Here is a 14,792-nt window from a genome sequence, read left to right as displayed (position 1 = left end):
AACCAAAGCAAAAAGGTGTTCTGGGTTCAATCTACGTAAAAAGAAGATGATAACGCTCTCATTGGGCTTATTTCAAATTGGTGTTTTCTGGGTTAGAATGCACATTCAACCAAACATCGCAGAGTGAAATGTTTGTTATCAAAGAACACTTTGCGATTTTTGGTTGAATGTGCATTGTAACTCCAAAAACACTTATTTGAAATAAGCCCAATCAGAGCGTTTTCATCTTCTTCCTATGTAGATGGAATCCAGAAGACCTTTCTGCTTTGGTAGTGTGATTCTGGTGCAAACCCAAAAAACACCACGCTAATTCCAACTATATGATTCTATGATTTTATGAATTGAAATAATCCCAATCGAACCATTCGTCTTCTTTCTACGGATAAGGAATCGGAAATATGCCGTTTTGCTCTCATTACATACACTGCGATTTCTGGGTAAATGAGCATTAACTCCAAAGAACATGATTTTGAAATAAGCGAAATCCAAGATTCTTCTTTCAATGTAGATGGAAACCAAAACAACCTGTTTTGCGTTGTTTATGCTTATGACACTTCGCTTTGCAGCTTGTGGGAGAATGAACACCGAAAGAGCAATCCAAGCTTATTTGTCCTCTTTCTTTTGAGATTAACTGAAACACCTATGCTTGATTTGGGCTGATACATTTGGGCTGATACATAACTGTCAGAGCTGCCACCCAGTCCCAGCTCACATAGGACCAAGTCCGCCAGCGTTCACTTTATAAGAGTCTTTATTAAGTTACAGGTTTCATTTCCGAACTGCAGCGTGCAGCTCTACACCTTCTGCCCTAGGTCGGCGAAGACCCGTCTGAGTCCCCGCCTCTTGCACACCAGCTTAATACCCTAGCCTTGCTCCACCTCCTTCGCCTCTCCCTACGTCTCTGGGTCCTTCTGCCCCCCTGGGCCTCCTCCCTTCTACTCTCCTCTGACGCTGACCCCCCTGATCCTTCTGCCTCCTTGCGGCGGGCTTTAGGACCTGGCTCACTCTCCGGGCTGCTTACTGCTCAAGCTTCCTCTGCATTTGAACTTGGCGCGCGCGCCCAACTCTCTACTTTCCTCTTAACCGTTGCCTCGCTCTCTGAGGAGGGCGTGACCACCCCTGACTCGTGCCCTCCCTCCTGCTGACAGCCTCCGGAACCCGATGTCTGGCTACCTTCCTCCCTGCTGCTCTCAGTCTTGAGCGTGGGTCCCGACTTCCAGCTGCTGCCGCCCTCAGTTATGAGCGTGGGTCCCGACTTCCAGCTGCTACTCTCTGAATCTCCTCTGTTCCCTTCCTCCTGGGGTGTCCCCCCGGATCCCCCCCTTGCTCTGCTCACTGGGGCTCCCTTTTGGGAGTCCTCTGACTCACTGCTTAGGCTTGGAGATCTCGGGTCGTCATCATCACTCATTTTCCCTTCGGATTCCTCCCCCTCGCTCTCTGCTTCCTCCCTTCTCTGCGTCTCTGCTCCTGAACCCCTGACAATAACAAACATTTCACTCTGCGATTTTTGATTGAATGTGCATTCTAACCCAGAAAACACCAATTTGAAATAAGCCCAATGAGAGCGTTATTGTCAGGGGTTTAGGAGCAGAGGCAAGGGCAAGGGAGGAAACAGAGAGCGAAGGGGAGGAGGCAGAAGAAAAGATGAGTGATGACGACGAGCCGAGATCTCCGAGTCTTTCCAGTGAATCAGAGGATTCACAGAAAGGAGCACCAGTGGCCAGGGCAAGGGGGGAGTCTAGGGGGGCACCCCAGGAAGATAGAGCCAGAGGGGACTCAGAGGAGAGCAGTTGGAAATCGGGACCAGCGTCACCGCCAGAGAGCAGGGAAGAGGAAGGGAGCCAGGGGGCAAGCGCTGGCAGCTCACCACAGGAGGGAGGGCATGAGTCAGGAGTGGCCACACCTCCATCGGGGAGCGAAGAAACGGTTAAGAGGAAAGTGGAAGGTTGGGCGCGCGCGCCAAGTTCAAATGCAGAGGAAGGCGGCGCAGTAAGCAGCCCGGAAAGGGAGCCAGGTCCTAAAGCCCGGCGCAAGGAGGCAGGAGGGTCCGGGTCAGCGTCAGAAGAATCCCGGAAGGAAGAAGCCCCGGGGGGTAGAGGGACCCAGAGGAGGACAGTCAGGCGGAAAAGGTGGAGCAGGGCTAGGATATTAAGTTGGTGCGCACGGGGCGGAGACTCAGACGGAGCTTCGTCGATCTAGCTACTAGACGTAGAGTTGCGCGCAGCAGCGTGAGAATGGAAACTGTAATTCAATAAAGACTTTTACTTAATGATCGCTGGCTAGCGTGATCCTCTGTGAGCTAGGATCTTCAAGCAGCTCTGACAGTAAGCTCCGTCTCCAAATTGTGGGCATCTACAGCCCCGAGGAGGGGAGAGAAACAGGTGCCTACTAGTGAGCTCACGAACAGCAGACGACATGACGGCTGAGCAGCAGATAGAGGAACTCAGAAAAGCAGTGGCACAACTGAATGCCGAGGCTCTCGCATCCAGGAAGAGAGAGGAGGAGGCAGCTGCCGCCTGCAGGGATCTCCAGGTCAGGTTAGACGTGCTGACGAAGCAGACACCCCGGCAGGAGGGAATTGGGTTGGCGAGACGAACAGGCGGGCTGGTCTCTCACTTCGATGGGAACCTGCAACAGTATCCCAACTTTAGAGCAGACGTACTGTGCGCACTGCAACTGCTGCATAAAGACTTTAGAGATGAGCAAGAGAGAGTGGGATTCATCATGTCCCATTTGCATGGGGATGCTAAAGCATGGCTACGCAATTTATGGAGAGATAAGGATCCGGCGCTCCAGAATGCAGATGCCTTTATTAAAGCGATGGATGGGTGTTTTTTATCAAGTATTGACGTGGATCTTGCCCGGAAGGAGGTGCATGGGCTAAGACAAGGGAGGGCCAGCGTCAGACAGTACCATGCCCGCTTTTTCGCCTTGGTCAGTGCCCTGGAATGGGACAGAGATTCGGCCCCGGTAAGAGACCTCTTTTGGGAGGGGCTGCACAGCTCGATTAAAGATGAGATCGCGAGGGGGGAGAGACCCCGAACCACCCAGGAGGTCGTTCAGAGGGCACTGGCAGTGGGGGTGAGGCTGGAAGAACGTCCGTGGAGCAGGGACGAAGGGCGTGGAGGGCGCGAACCAGCCAGGGGCCCCTCCTTCCTTCCCAGAGAAGCAGCGCGGGCGCAATCCACGCCTCCGCCAGGAGGAGGAGCCGAACCTATGGAGGTTGGAGGTGCAAGGGCTCAGTCAGCAACCAGAGCCCTAGCACCGGCAGCAGTGAAAGCGAAGCCTCCTAGAGGGAACAGGAAGTGTTACGTCTGTGAGGAGCCAGGGCATATGGCGAAAGAGTGTCCCCAGAGGCTCCACAAGCTCACTGCAGCCTCAGCAATGGTGACTGCAGCAACGCAGCAAGGAGGACCACAGCAGGGAAACGAAGCAGTCTGGCTGGAGGAAGAGGCCCTGGGGCCCAGCCAGACGTGTTAGTGACGCAGTCCCCAGAGATTTTACAGCCCGTGAACCCCCTCCCGCCCAAACCAGTGGTGAGGCTCACCGCATCTCTCCAGCTGCCCAATGGAATCACCATGGACGTGCCAATTACCGTCGACTCGGGCAGCAACGCGGACTTTATAGGGCAGGAGTTTGTCGACAAGCACGCTATACAGTTGCTGCCGGCCACACTGCCCCTGCAGGTTGTCACGGTGGATGGCAGGGAGTTGCTAGGGGGGCAAGTGGTGAAGCAGACGCCGCCAATGGCGATGCGACTTGGGAATCACAAAGAAATCATCAGCTTCAATGTCACTCAACTATCGGATACGCCCATTGTATTGGGAATGAGTTGGCTGGACAAGCACAGCCCGACGCTGGCTTGGTACCAGAGGCAGCTGATCTTCGGCTCTTCCTTTTGTGCTGAACACTGCATAGTGCCCCGGCAGGAAGGAGAGGAAGAGGAGTCACAGCTGCTGCTAGGCACGCTGCAAGCGATTCCCCACAAGTACGCAGAATTTTTGGAAGTTTTCTGCGAGAAGGAGGCGGACAGGCTACCCCCTCACAGACCATATGACTGCAAAATTGACCTGCTGCCGGGGGCGGCGCTGCCTAAAGGGAAACTGTATTCCATGTCTGAGGACGAGCTGCAGGAACTCAAAGTGTTCATAGATGTCAGAGCTGCCACCCAGTCCCAGCTCACATAGGACCAAGTCCGCCAGCGTTCACTTTATAAGAGTCTTTATTAAGTTACAGGTTTCATTTCCGAACTGCAGCGTGCAGCTCTACACCTTCTGCCCTAGGTCGGCGAAGACCCGTCTGAGTCCCCGCCTCTTGCACACCAGCTTAATACCCTAGCCTTGCTCCACCTCCTTCGCCTCTCCCTACGTCTCTGGGTCCTTCTGCCCCCCTGGGCCTCCTCCCTTCTACTCTCCTCTGACGCTGACCCCCCTGATCCTTCTGCCTCCTTGCTGCAAATTGTGATCTATGAACTGTTTGAGTTCCTGTAATTCGTCCTCAGACATGGAATACAGCTTCCCTTTCGGCAGCGTCGCCCCTGGTAGGAGGTCAATCTTGCAGTCATATTGCCTGTGCGGTGGTAGCTTGTCAGCCTCTTTCTCGCAGAAGACCTCCAGAAAGTCTGCGTATTTGTGGGGGACTGCTTGCAACGTTCCCAACTGCAGTTGTGATTCCTCCTCCTCTCCCTCCTGTCTGGGCAGGATGCAGTGTTCTGCGCAATAAGAGGAGCCGAAGATCAGCTGTCTCTGGTACCAAGCCAGTGTCGGACTGTGCCTGTCCAGCCAACTCATGCCCAACACAATGGGCGTGTCCGACAGTTGGGTGACATTAAAACTGATGACTTCCCTGTGGTTGCCAAGGCGCATCACCATCGGTGGCGTTTGCTTCACCACCTGCCCCCCTAGCAACTCTCTGCCATCCACTGTGACGACTTGCAGGGGCAGAGTGGCAGGCAGTAGCTGTATAGCGTGCTGCTCCACAAAATCCTGCGCTATAAAGTCTGCGTTGCTTCCAGAATCCACAGAAAGCGGCACTTCGATAGTGACGCCATCGGGTAGCTGGAGAGATGCTGTGAGCTGCACTACTGGTTTGGGTGGGAGGGGGTCCGTGGGTTGCAAGATCGCTGGGGACTGCTTCACTGATGCGTCTGGCTGGGCCCCAGTGCCTCTGTCTCCAGCCAGACATCGTCGTTTCCCTGCTGTGGTTCCCCTTGCTGCGTTGCTGCAGTCACCATTGCTGAGGCTGCAGTGTGCTTGTGGAGCCTCCGGGGACACTCTTTCGCCAAATGGCCTGGATCCTCGCAGATGTAACACTTCCTGTTCCCTCTAGGAGGCTTCGCTTTCACTGCTGTCGGTGCTTGGGCTCTGGCTGCTGACTGAGCCCTTGCACCTCCAACCTCCATCGGTTCCCCTCCCCCTCCAGGCGGAGGTGTGGATTGCGCACGCGCTGCTTCTCTTGGAACGAAAGAGAAACTTCTCGCTGCTTCGCGCCCTCCACGTCCTTCATCTCTGCACCATGGACGTTCTTCCAGCCTCACCCCCACAGTCAGCGCCCTTTGGACCACCTCCTGCGTGCTTCGGGGCCTCTCCCCCCTTGCAATTTCATCCTTGACCGCAGAGCTTAGACCCTCCCAGAACAGGTCTCTGACAGGGGGCGAATCCCGGTCCCACTCTAAGGCACTGACCAGCGCAAAAAAGCGGGCGTGGTACTGCCGGACGCTTGCCCTCCCTTGTTTTAGTCCATGAATCTCCCGTCGGGCAAGATCCACATCAATAGTAGACAAAAAACACGCATCCATCGCTTTGATAAAGGCATCTGCATTCTGAAGCGCCGGATCTTTATCCCTCCACAAATTGCGTAGCCACGCTTTAGCATCCCCATGCAAATGGGATAGTATGAACCCCACTTTCTCTTCCTCATCTCTAAAGTCTTTTGCCAGCAGTTGCAGTGCGCACATTACGTCTGCTCGAAAATTGGGGTACTGTTGTAAATTCCCATCGAAGTGAGCCACAAGCCCTCCTGCTCTCCGTGCCAACCCAACCCCCTCCGGTCTGGGTCCTGGCTGCCCGTGTTTAACCCATGCTTCAAACCTGGCGTGGAGATCTCTGTAGGCGGCTGCCGCATCCTCCTCCCTCTTCTTGGATGCCAGTACCTCCGCGTTCAATTGGGTAACTGCCTGTTGCAGCGCTGCAACTGTCTCTGCTTCCGTCATCTCTGCTAACCGTCGTGAGCTTGCTCCCAAACACCGATCCCCTCCTCCAGCTGCCTCTCTCTCCGCTGCGAGATATCAGGTGTCCGAAGCTTTTCAGAGACGGGTCTTACTGTCAGAGCTGCCACCCAGTCCCAGCTCACATAGGACCAAGTCCGCCAGCGTTCACTTTATAAGAGTCTTTATTAAGTTACAGGTTTCATTTCCGAACTGCAGCGTGCAGCTCTACACCTTCTGCCCTAGGTCGGCGAAGACCCGTCTGAGTCCCCGCCTCTTGCACACCAGCTTAATACCCTAGCCTTGCTCCACCTCCTTCGCCTCTCCCTACGTCTCTGGGTCCTTCTGCCCCCCTGGGCCTCCTCCCTTCTACTCTCCTCTGACGCTGACCCCCCTGATCCTTCTGCCTCCTTGCGGCGGGCTTTGGGACCTGGCTCACTCTCCGGGCTGCTTACTGCTCCAGCTTCCGTTGCATTTGAACTTGGCGCGCGCGCCCAACTCTCTACTTTCCTCTTAACCGTTGCCTCGCTCTCTGAGGAGGGCGTGACCACCCCTGACTCGTGCCCTCCCTCCTGCTGACAGCCTCCGGAACCCGATGCCTGGCTACCTTCCTCCCTGCTGCTCTCAGTCTTGAGCGTGGGTCCCGACTTCCAGCTGCTGCCGCCCTCAGTTATGAGCGTGGGTCCCGACTTCCAGCTGCTACTCTCTGAATCTCCTCTGTTCCCTTCCTCCTGGGGTGTCCCCCCGGATCCCCCCCTTGCTCTGCTCACTGGGGCTCCCTTTTGGGAGTCCTCTGACTCACTGCTTAGGCTTGGAGATCTCGGGTCGTCATCATCACTCATTTTCCCTTCGGATTCCTCCCCCTCGCTCTCTGCTTCCTCCCTTCTCTGCGTCTCTGCTCCTGAACCCCTGACATCCATCCCCCCCTCGAAGCCCCCCCTTCCCCCCTCCCCGCTTTCAGGTGTGGGTGCTGGGTGCTCCATCATCACGGGAGGGAATGCCGGATACAGTTCGCTCCCCGTGGTTGGCCGCCAACTGAAGACCTCCGAGTCTTCCTCCTCGCGGTCGCCGACGTTGACCTGTTCCGCTTCCATCTCTGTACCGCCGTGCTCGAACCCAAGGTCCTCCCCGAACACGTCCATGTCAGTCTCTGCGTCGGTCGCTCGACCTGGCATCTCCAGCCACTTCCGGCGCCATTGCTCCTCCGGTCGATCGTCCCACCAATACGAGGTGTCTGACGCCGAACCCGCCGGCGATCCTTCTGGGGAACGGGTGCTCAGTGCGGGTTCCCCGTCCGAGTCGAAGCCATGGAACGTGCTGGAAGAAAGTGTGGGCGTGAACAGCCAGTCGTCGAAGAAGCTCGCTGGCATGGGTCTGTGTGGGAAAAGGGCATGAAACTCGTCCTTGAGCAGGGGTTCCTCCAAAGCGTAGTCTGGCACCCAGCTATTGGCGCTGGCCCGGGTGCCCTCTCTGGCTAGGAGGTATTCGACTCCCTCTTCCCCCCATCTGGAGTCCAAAATCTCCGTGACCTCGTTGATGGGGTCTTGCTGCGTCACCCCTCGCGTCTCCGTCCGCTCCCGGAACGGACTCGGTGCCGTCCCTGGCTCCTGGAATCTGTGAGGTGCCTTGTAGGGAGTGAGCACCGACCTGTGGAACACCGGATGCATTCTGGAACCCTCCGGCAGCGCCAGTCGGAAGGCTACCGGGTTGATCTTTGCTTCGACTTGGTACGGACCAATTTGCTTGTGCCCCAACTTCTTCTTGGCTAGTGACCTGGTCGGCACTGCGTGGGCTGCCAACCAGACCCAGTCTCCCACTTGGATCTCTTCGCCAACCCGCCTGTGCTTGTCAGCTTGCACCTTGTAGGCGTGCTTAGCTAGCTCCAGCTGCCGTCTGAGTTGATCGTGTACCGCCTGCAACTCTGACGCGAACGCGTCCGCCGTCTGTGGTTCTCCGTCCCCCACTCTCTCCCGTCCCGGGAAGGTTCTGGGATTCCTCCCATTGTTGGCGAAGAACGGCGTCACCCCTGTGGACACGTGCTTCGTGTTGTTGTAAGCGAACTCGGCGAGCGGCAGGTAATCCACCCAGGTCGCAGGTTGTTGATTGGCATAGCATCTCAGGTACTGCTGCATGATGGCATTGACCCTCTCTGCTTGCCCGTTGGTCTGCGGGTGTCTTGCTGATGCCAGATCGACCTTGACATTTAGAAAACTCATCAGCTTCTGCCAGAAATTCGAGACGAACTGGCGCCCGCGGTCGGACAGGATAGACCGCGGCAGACCATGCACTTTGAACACGTGATCTATGAACAGTTTGGCGGTTTGTTCCGCCGTGGCCACCTTCGCACACGGAATGAAATGTGCCATCTTGGTGAACAAGTCCACCACCACTAGTACAGCTGTCTTGCCTCTCGAGCTGGGTAGATCCGTAACAAAGTCCAGGGCCACCCTCTCCCACGGTTCAAACGGCGTTTGCAGCGGTTCCAGCAGTCCCGCCGGTGGTTTGTGCACCGGTTTGGCCCTCTGGCAGGTGTCGCACCTCGCAACGTAGTCCACGACTTCCCCTCTCAGTCTGGGCCACCAAAAGTCCCTTGCGACTAATTCCACCGTTTTTTCCGTGCCAAAGTGCCCGGCCGTGGGTGCGTCGTGCAGCTGCTGCAGTACCCTGGCGCGAAGTTCGTCTCCCGGCACGTAGATGGCCCCTTTACGTAAGAGCAAGCCGTCTCGTATCTGGAACTCGTCGCCCCTCGCCGTGCCCTTGTGCACCTCTGCCATCTTCGCCTGCGCGAAGGAGTCGTCCTGCAACGCCCGCCGCACCGCATCCAGGTCTACTGTGGCTGAAGCGCACGCCCACGCTGTTGGCGCGAAGATGTGCATGGCTGCCGCTGGCGTCGCCTCTTCGAGGTATTGCGGTTTGCGGGACAGTGCATCCGCCATGACGTTGGTGTCGCCTGGGACGTACTCTATTCGGAAATTGAAGTCAGCAAAGAACTCCGCCCAACGTATCTGCCTCTGGTTCAGGAACTGAGCCGTGCGCCAGTGCTCCAGATTCTTGTGATCCGTGCAGACCTGCACCGTGTGCTTGGCGCCGATCAGGAAGTGCCTCCACGCCTTGAAAGCTGCATGAATGGCCAGCAACTCCCTGTCCCAGATGGTGTAGTTCTGCTCCGACTTGCTGAGCTTTCTGGAGTAGAACGCTCCCGGCCTCCAGACCCCCTGTGGGTCCCTTTGCAGCAGGACAGCTCCCACTGCTCTATCGGACGCGTCTGTCTCTACCCGCATCGGTCTGCTGGGGTCGATATGCAGCAGTTGCTCTTCCGACGCGAAGAGACGCTTGAGTGCCTGAAAGGACTGCTCCGCCTGCTCCGTCCAGATGAATTTCTTTTTCTTGGAGCTTAGCGTGTCCGTAATGGCCGCCGTCTGCATCGCGAACCCCTTGATAAACTTGCGATAGAAGTTGGCGAAGCCGACAAACCGCTGGACCTCCTTCCGGTTGCGCGGGCTCTTCCAATCCAACACCGCACGAACCTTGGCGCTGTCCATGGCTAGCCCCTTGTCCGACAACTTGTAACCCAAGAAATCCACCTCCGTCGTGTCGAACTGGCACTTCTCCAGTTTGGCGTACAGTCTATGCTGCTGCAGCCTCTTCAGCACCTCCCGAACATCTTGGTCATGGGCTTGCTGCGATTCGGAGAATATCAGGATGTCATCCAGAAAGCAGACGCACTTCTTGTAAAGGAGTCCCGCCAACACATGATGCATGAAAGCTTGGAAACAGTGAGAACCGTTTTGCAATCCAAACGGCATCACTCTGTATTCGTAGGTGCCCAGAGGCGTGAACATGGCTGTCTTCCACTCATCGCCCTCCCTCATGCGGATGAGATTGTACGCACCTCGCAGGTCCAACTTGGTGAACACGCGTCCCTTGCGCACCGTCGCTAGTAGGTCGTCAATCCTGGGCATGGGGAAATCAGAAGGCTTGGTCATCTTGTTTAAGAGGCGAAAATCCACCACCAGTCTTTTTTGGGGCGTGTCTTTCTTCTTCACGAAGAAAACAGGACTGCCCCCTACTGCCCTGGACTCCCGGATGAAACCGCGCTGCAAATTGTGATCTATGAACTGTTTGAGTTCCTGTAATTCGTCCTCAGACATGGAATACAGCTTCCCTTTCGGCAGCGTCGCCCCTGGTAGGAGGTCAATCTTGCAGTCATATTGCCTGTGCGGTGGTAGCTTGTCAGCCTCTTTCTCGCAGAAGACCTCCAGAAAGTCTGCGTATTTGTGGGGGACTGCTTGCAACGTTCCCAACTGCAGTTGTGATTCCTCCTCCTCTCCCTCCTGTCTGGGCAGGATGCAGTGTTCTGCGCAATAAGAGGAGCCGAAGATCAGCTGTCTCTGGTACCAAGCCAGTGTCGGACTGTGCCTGTCCAGCCAACTCATGCCCAACACAATGGGCGTGTCCGACAGTTGGGTGACATTAAAACTGATGACTTCCCTGTGGTTGCCAAGGCGCATCACCATCGGTGGCGTTTGCTTCACCACCTGCCCCCCTAGCAACTCTCTGCCATCCACTGTGACGACTTGCAGGGGCAGAGTGGCAGGCAGTAGCTGTATAGCGTGCTGCTCCACAAAATCCTGCGCTATAAAGTCTGCGTTGCTTCCAGAATCCACAGAAAGCGGCACTTCGATAGTGACGCCATCGGGTAGCTGGAGAGATGCTGTGAGCTGCACTACTGGTTTGGGTGGGAGGGGGTCCGTGGGTTGCAAGATCGCTGGGGACTGCTTCACTGATGCGTCTGGCTGGGCCCCAGTGCCTCTGTCTCCAGCCAGACATCGTCGTTTCCCTGCTGTGGTTCCCCTTGCTGCGTTGCTGCAGTCACCATTGCTGAGGCTGCAGTGTGCTTGTGGAGCCTCCGGGGACACTCTTTCGCCAAATGGCCTGGATCCTCGCAGATGTAACACTTCCTGTTCCCTCTAGGAGGCTTCGCTTTCACTGCTGTCGGTGCTTGGGCTCTGGCTGCTGACTGAGCCCTTGCACCTCCAACCTCCATCGGTTCCCCTCCCCCTCCAGGCGGAGGTGTGGATTGCGCACGCGCTGCTTCTCTTGGAACGAAAGAGAAACTTCTCGCTGCTTCGCGCCCTCCACGTCCTTCATCTCTGCACCATGGACGTTCTTCCAGCCTCACCCCCACAGTCAGCGCCCTTTGGACCACCTCCTGCGTGCTTCGGGGCCTCTCCCCCCTTGCAATTTCATCCTTGACCGCAGAGCTTAGACCCTCCCAGAACAGGTCTCTGACAGGGGGCGAATCCCGGTCCCACTCTAAGGCACTGACCAGCGCAAAAAAGCGGGCGTGGTACTGCCGGACGCTTGCCCTCCCTTGTTTTAGTCCATGAATCTCCCGTCGGGCAAGATCCACATCAATAGTAGACAAAAAACACGCATCCATCGCTTTGATAAAGGCATCTGCATTCTGAAGCGCCGGATCTTTATCCCTCCACAAATTGCGTAGCCACGCTTTAGCATCCCCATGCAAATGGGATAGTATGAACCCCACTTTCTCTTCCTCATCTCTAAAGTCTTTTGCCAGCAGTTGCAGTGCGCACATTACGTCTGCTCGAAAATTGGGGTACTGTTGTAAATTCCCATCGAAGTGAGCCACAAGCCCTCCTGCTCTCCGTGCCAACCCAACCCCCTCCGGTCTGGGTCCTGGCTGCCCGTGTTTAACCCATGCTTCAAACCTGGCGTGGAGATCTCTGTAGGCGGCTGCCGCATCCTCCTCCCTCTTCTTGGATGCCAGTACCTCCGCGTTCAATTGGGTAACTGCCTGTTGCAGCGCTGCAACTGTCTCTGCTTCCGTCATCTCTGCTAACCGTCGTGAGCTTGCTCCCAAACACCGATCCCCTCCTCCAGCTGCCTCTCTCTCCGCTGCGAGATATCAGGTGTCCGAAGCTTTTCAGAGACGGGTCTTACTGTCAGAGCTGCCACCCAGTCCCAGCTCACATAGGACCAAGTCCGCCAGCGTTCACTTTATAAGAGTCTTTATTAAGTTACAGGTTTCATTTCCGAACTGCAGCGTGCAGCTCTACACCTTCTGCCCTAGGTCGGCGAAGACCCGTCTGAGTCCCCGCCTCTTGCACACCAGCTTAATACCCTAGCCTTGCTCCACCTCCTTCGCCTCTCCCTACGTCTCTGGGTCCTTCTGCCCCCCTGGGCCTCCTCCCTTCTACTCTCCTCTGACGCTGACCCCCCTGATCCTTCTGCCTCCTTGCGGCGGGCTTTGGGACCTGGCTCACTCTCCGGGCTGCTTACTGCTCCAGCTTCCGTTGCATTTGAACTTGGCGCGCGCGCCCAACTCTCTACTTTCCTCTTAACCGTTGCCTCGCTCTCTGAGGAGGGCGTGACCACCCCTGACTCGTGCCCTCCCTCCTGCTGACAGCCTCCGGAACCCGATGCCTGGCTACCTTCCTCCCTGCTGCTCTCAGTCTTGAGCGTGGGTCCCGACTTCCAGCTGCTGCCGCCCTCAGTTATGAGCGTGGGTCCCGACTTCCAGCTGCTACTCTCTGAATCTCCTCTGTTCCCTTCCTCCTGGGGTGTCCCCCCGGATCCCCCTCTTGCTCTGCTCACTGGGGCTCCCTTTTGGGAGTCCTCTGACTCACTGCTTAGGCTTGGAGATCTCGGGTCGTCATCATCACTCATTTTCCCTTCGGATTCCTCCCCCTCGCTCTCTGCTTCCTCCCTTCTCTGCGTCTCTGCTCCTGAACCCCTGACAATAGATCATAATTTGGAGCGCGGTTTCATCCGAGAGTCCAAGGCAGCGGGGGGCAGTCCTGTATTCTTTGTTAAAAAGCGAGACACGCCCCAAAAAAGACTGGTCGTGGACTATCGCATTTTAAACAATGGGACCAAGCCGTCGGACTTCCCCATGCCCCGAATCGACGACCTCCTGGCGAAGGTGCGGAAGGGAAAAGTGTTCACCAAGTTAGACCTGCGAGGGGCGTACAACCTCATTCGCATGCGGGAGGGAGATGAGTGGAAGACGGCCATGTTCACGCCACTGGGTACCTACGAATACAGAGTTATGCCTTTTGGATTGCAAAATGGCTCCCACGTTTTTCAAGCTTTCATGCATCACGTGTTGGCGGGACTTCTCTACAAGACGTGCGTCTGTTTCTTAGATGACATCCTGATCTTTTCGGAATCGCAGCAGGAGCATGACAGACACGTCAAGGAAGTGCTGACCAGACTAAAGCAACATAGGCTCTACGCCAAGCTGGAGAAGTGCCAATTTGACGTGACGGAGGTGGATTTTCTGGGCTACAAGTTGTCTGACAAGGGGCTCGCCATGGACAGCGCCAAGGTTCGAGCGGTGTTGGATTGGAAAAGCCCACGCAACCGGAAGGAGGTCCAACGGTTTGTCGGCTTTGCGAACTTCTATCGCAAGTTTATCAAGGGCTTCGCTATGCAGACAGCGGCCATCACAGACACGCTTAGCTCCAAGAAAAAGAAGTTCGTTTGGACAGAGGAGGCGGAGCAGTCCTTTCAGGCACTCAAGCGTCTCTTCGCGTCGGAAGAGCAGCTGCTTCACGTCAACCCCAGCAGGCCGATGAGGGTGGAGACAGACGCCTCGGACAGAGCCGTGGGGGCGGTCCTGCTGCAAAAGGACCAGCAGGGGGTGTGGCGGCCGGGAGCGTTTTACTCCAGGAAGCTCAGCAAGTCCGAGCAGAACTACACCATCTGGGACAGGGAGTTGCTGGCCATTCATGCAGCGTTCAAAGCGTGGAGGCACTTCCTGATCGGCGCCAAGCACACGGTGCAGGTTTGCACGGACCACAAGAATCTGGAGCACTGGCGCACGGCACAGTTCCTAAACCAGAGGCAGATACGTTGGGCTGAGTTTTTTGCGAACTTCGACTTCCGCATAGAGTATGTCCCGGGGGACACTAACATCATGGCGGACGCCCTCTCCCGTAAGCCACAGTATCTGGAGGACGCAACGCCAGCGGCCGCCATGCACATCTTCGCACCAACAGTATGGGCGTGCGCCGCGGCCACCGTGGACCTGGAGGCGGTGCGGCGAGCGTTGCAGGATGACTCCTTCGCGCAAGCAAAGATGGCAGAGGTGCAAAGGGGCAAGGCTGAGGCCGACGGTTTCCAGCTACGAGATGGATTGCTCATCCGTAAAGGGGCCATCTACGTACCGGGAGACGACCTTCGCGCCAAGGTGCTGCAGCAGCTGCACGACGCGCCCACGGCCGGGCACTTTGGCAAGGAGAAGACGGTGGAATTGGTAGCCAGGGATTTCTGGTGGCCTGGAATGAGAGGGGAGGTCGCAGACTACGTGGCGAGGTGTGACACCTGCCAGAGGGCCAAACCAGTGCACAGACCGCCGGCAGGACTGTTGGAACCGCTGCAAACTCCGGTCGAACCTTGGGAAAGGGTGGCTCTGGACTTTGTCACAGATCTGCCCAGCTCGAGGGGCAAGACGGCAGTGCTGGTGGTGGTGGACCTGTTTTCCAAGATGGCACATTTCATTCCGTGTGCGAAGGTGGCCACGGCGGAGCAAACCGCCAAACTGTTCATAGACCACGTG

The sequence above is a fragment of the Podarcis vaucheri genome, assembly GCF_965113315.1.
Source record: "Podarcis vaucheri genome assembly, chromosome: W".
In the NCBI taxonomy this organism is placed as follows: Eukaryota; Metazoa; Chordata; class Lepidosauria; order Squamata; family Lacertidae; genus Podarcis; species Podarcis vaucheri.
This window is presented reverse-complemented; position numbering follows the sequence as displayed.